General features: G+C 39.4%; 1 long non-coding RNA gene across 1 annotated transcript; it reads right to left on the bottom strand.

The window, feature by feature from the left end:
• Positions 1–1,448: 1,448 nt before the first annotated feature.
• Positions 1,449–4,036, bottom strand: LOC122861979. The gene is made up of 2 exons (XR_006374613.1): positions 3,646–4,036; positions 1,449–3,403 (listed from the first exon to the last, which is right to left on the bottom strand). It is a non-coding gene; the product is annotated as an uncharacterized LOC122861979 (long non-coding RNA).
• Positions 4,037–4,583: the final 547 nt, after the last annotated feature.

Raw genomic sequence — 4,583 nt, 5'->3', positions numbered from 1 at the left:
AGGCCTGTGCTGGTAGAAAATTGAATTAGATGATTATAGTAAACAATGTATTTGGGATTCCAGTACGCCAGCTACATTAATCGTGGAAAAATGCATCGTCTGTTTTGATATAGCACAAGACAACCTGTCCAGACTCTATATTGTAAGTTGAGTGAGCTAATACTGTATGTGCCAAGTAGAAGCATTTTCTGAATGCATGATCTCTCTGCAAGATTGATCCTATCAGGTATTTAAACGACAGTACTACCCTTTCTTTGCTCTCATGCAAGCATACGCATGCACACAATGCTCTGTGTCATCTCCCAGCTTGTGTATGCTGTCTTTTTGTTCTGCTTGCCTCAGCAACCCTGGGTTTTCAAGGAGACACACTCCAGCTCTCTCCACAGAGAACTTTTCCCCAACTCTGGTTGTGAGGCAAACTTCTTGTTTTGCTGTGCATCACAATGGCACCATGCCCTCGTTTTTCCAGCCAGCTTTCCTCCGCAGAAGGATGCACATACACGCACAGCAGAAATACTCCCTCCTTCCACATGGGAATCCCTTGGTTACAGTGACTAATGTCTTGTCTGTGTCTGAACTGGGAATACTGACAAATATGGTGCAGTCAAAAAAAGTGGTATACTGCAGCAGTTAAATACAGTTAACTGTCTCAGAAGGGGAGCTTATATCCCATATGATTGTCTCTGAGGTACAGATCTCTGGAGTACTACATAAGGAATATGTACAATAATCCTCATAGATTGTGTGTTTCTTTAGAGCCACAGCTCTGGATAGGTCAGTCTAGTCAGAGATTGCTGGTTGCACCAGCCCTTCGTAAGTTAAACTTATGATGCTACAGACATGACTTCCTGTTTAGCTGCTTTTGATTTTGACAGCTCCACAGATATTTCCTAGAAACAACCTAGCTAATGTGTCAAGCTAAGAAATCGGTCGCACTTTATTTTACGGTACACTAATAAGAAGTAATAAGCCGTACTTTGTATCAAATTAGACCAAAACTAGAAATAATACGTTCTTTATTAGACAGTAAATTAACACAGTTATACCCTAATTAGACACCACACACCTAAATTATGGTGTAATTAGAAACCACATATAATGCTGTATTAGACCTAAAATATACTATACTTAGACATGAGTATACCAAATTATACTCTAATTAGAAACCAAATAGGAGATCCTAATGCACAATTAGACACCATTTTATAAAATCATAGTCTAATTAGAACTCGAATACAATGCTATATCAGATCCAAAATATGCTACAGTTAGACTCTATTCTACCCATACTACCAAATTATGCTGTAATTCACCACATTTAATGCTGCCAACATGGGCCTATGATAGCTTGATTAGACAACACAGGCTGTAGGCCTAATTAGTTGAATTTAATGCCATATTATATCGGGCATAATCTTTATAATAGTCAGACAAAACACCAAGAGCTCAGAGGACAACACATTTATTTGGCCTTCATTTAACACACTCCGATTCCAGTTAAGACATCAGACTATTTAATGCCGTATCACTATTTAACCCCAGTAACATTATGGAAGCTGCCAGGACATTTATTTCCCACTGTTAGACCCTTATTAGACTTTCTCAGAGGGTAATTTGCGACACATTTCAAAAGAACTGTGCCGTAAACTAAAGTGAAATCACATACGTACCTAACCCTAACCTAAAATACATATTAAAAGTTGCATTGGTGTAACGACGGTTTGCTGTTACTAGATCTCTAGTTAACAGTAAATAGTATTACTAGACGAAAATGGCTTATTATTGTACAGGGATACTGTACAGTGTGTGATTCTGCAGATGTGTGCAGGTCATTAAATCAGGCTTTGCATTAAAACGGTATAGCTCATTTGTCTGTCACATTATTGTTTAGTTTTTATTTGTTGATGAAAAATTTTATACATTTTGTCATAGCTGTAGTTTTCAATGGTTCCTTTTTAGTTAGTTTTAGTCTTGTTTTTGTCATGAAAAAGGTTCGTCAACAAATATTTTTCATCACAGTTTTAGTTGACGAAAATTAACACTAGTAGCATTGAATGAATGTTGCTGTTGTTTCATTATCAACACATTACGTGGAAATCTATCGGCTGACGTATTTTGATACATATACATTCCTCCGCTGTTTCATTACAAAATGGCATGTCACTTTGCCTCCATCTTTTTTATGCAAAGGTCACCTCCATTGGCATTCTGAGGCAGAAGTGCGTGAGAGAAATCTGTTTCCACCGAAGGGACCAAACACCCTGTGAAAAGTTCATTCAAATAATGGATTGCAGTCATTTCTGTTACATTTTTCACTTTGATTGTTTTTAGTTTCCCTGGAACAGTGTAAAGGTTAATTGCATAATTAAGTGGCTGTTACTGCCTTTGCTTTTGTCAGCATGTCAGGAGGGGACCCAAATTATGGGAAAGTACAGCATCATTGTTCCATTTCAAGTAAATTTAGGTAAAGACTGTACATATGAAGTAGAATATGACATTTTTTTTAGATATATGAAAGTATCTGTTGTTACATTAGGATGAACTTTGTTATGTTCAATAATTATTATCTCTTCTCAACCCATCTTTTTGAGAACAGATACATCTTTTTTACCCTCCATCCCTCTCTGAAAGCTGTGCTCCTTTCCAAGGCATCTGCTTCAGATACAGAAGTGTCTTTGTGACATTTTCTCATGTACAAGGTGCAAGGTAAATTATTTATCATTTTACAACACAAGGCTGTATAATGAAATTAAAATTTGTAGTCCCTTTATGCTACACCATATAACAGATAATTAAATTCATATTCAAATAGGGTAACATATCAAATAAAATGAAATAAAACAATATACATAAATAGTTACAATAGTTACATTGCCTACACATATACACCCAGGAAATAATTCTGCAACGCATTTTTTGAATTTGCGTCTGATGGAATGTAAACAGCAGATAGAGCCAGTGATGACAACATGGTTTCCATCTTAACATGAAAACTTCAACATTTGTGAGACAGTGTCCATCCAGTTTGCCTGCATTTGAGCACCAAGCATCATCGATGTAAACACAGAGTCCTCCTCCTTTCATCCTGCCGGAGTCTTGCGCTCCTTCACCACGGTCCGCCCGTCGAGTGCTTGATCTGGGTGTTCATGGAGTAGGTCTCTGTGAATATGTGGGCACAACAGTCTCTTACCCCTTCCTTTGCCAGATTTGAGTCCCATTTCGTCCAGACTGGACATTAGCCAGGAGCAGCCTTAAGTCCAAGCTGGGCCAGCATGGCTCCCATCCCGCCTGCCTGATCCGGTTGATCTGGCTCAAGGTCCGCTGCTCTTTAATCTTAAATTCCTTTTCCGATGACAACGATGATGTATTACTGTCATAGGTAATACGTGTTTCAGTTTTAAAGCTGAAAAATAACAGATGAAAAGCAAGAATGTAGCTTTTGAAGGATCTACAGGCTGCACACAGCATCTGCACGCGCAGCCATTGCCATAATCAAAATCTTCTGATCCAGTCAATTTAAACAATTTTGGCTTAGCCCTTTAAATCAAATCTAATCAGAAACCATTCACTGATGTTTCAGCAATAAAGGAGAAAAAAATAACAGATTAAAACAAAAATGTAGCAAAGTTTGAAGGAGCTACCAACCGCTGCATCTACATGCACTGCCGCCTCTGTCTCCTCCCCTCCATCCATCATTAAGTAACATGAATTGCATGTTGCCAGGCAGGTGTTAGAGAGCAGAGCAGCATTCCTACACAGTCTCAGTCACAGCCTGGAATACTGGAGTCACGAGGCTCAGCCACTTTTCCCAGCCCCAGGATAAAGCCTTAACACCACAGCTCAGACTGGTCCCATTCTGTTCCATTGAGTCCAAGGTCACAGTCCCATAGCAAGGGTCAAGGTGATAGGCTGGCAGCCGCCTGCCTCATGCATATGGATGACAGATGCTCCATCTGTTCCACTGCAGAATGCAAATACACAAGCCTCTTTCTCCGCTCTCTTTTTCTGCCTCAAAGGCAACCCTGACAGACCTTACATGGCATCAGTTCCACTTGTTGGTCGCACAGTGACAATTTATGCAAAACCATAATAGAAATGCAAGTCATTGCTGCACCAAGTCCTCAACCAACCAACCCCCAGCTCCACCCTCATACTTTCCTTCCTGATAACATTTATTGTCATCTTTGAAAATTAAAGCAAGACTACATCATTTGTATGCTGTTGCATGTTATTGCTACATTTATTCTGGATAAAGACTGTATTGTTTGGCTTGCTATCTGACATATGTGGTAGGCAGTCAAAGTATGACTCAGTCATGGCAGAAAAAGTGTTTTTTTATACCTTGACATATTCCAGAGCTGAGTAACTTCAAGTAAAGTGCTGGACCCCCATCATGCCAGATGTCTTTTTTATTTATTTTTTATTATTTAAGCAGTGTAGAGTCAGTCAGTTTCCAGGAACACTCTGCTCCACACTCACAGTTCCACACATTCACATTTGGATTCGCGCAGTAGTTGGAGGTTAAGCGCCTTGCTTGATGGCATCGGGGCCCCTTCTGTATGTTGCAGAGGTGGAAGTACAAA

The sequence above is a fragment of the Siniperca chuatsi genome, linkage group LG2 (genome assembly GCF_020085105.1).
Source record: "Siniperca chuatsi isolate FFG_IHB_CAS linkage group LG2, ASM2008510v1, whole genome shotgun sequence".
Taxonomy (NCBI): domain Eukaryota; kingdom Metazoa; phylum Chordata; class Actinopteri; order Centrarchiformes; family Sinipercidae; genus Siniperca; species Siniperca chuatsi.
The sequence above is the reverse complement of the archived record's forward strand: the minus strand, read 5'-3'. Positions and strand labels throughout refer to the sequence as shown.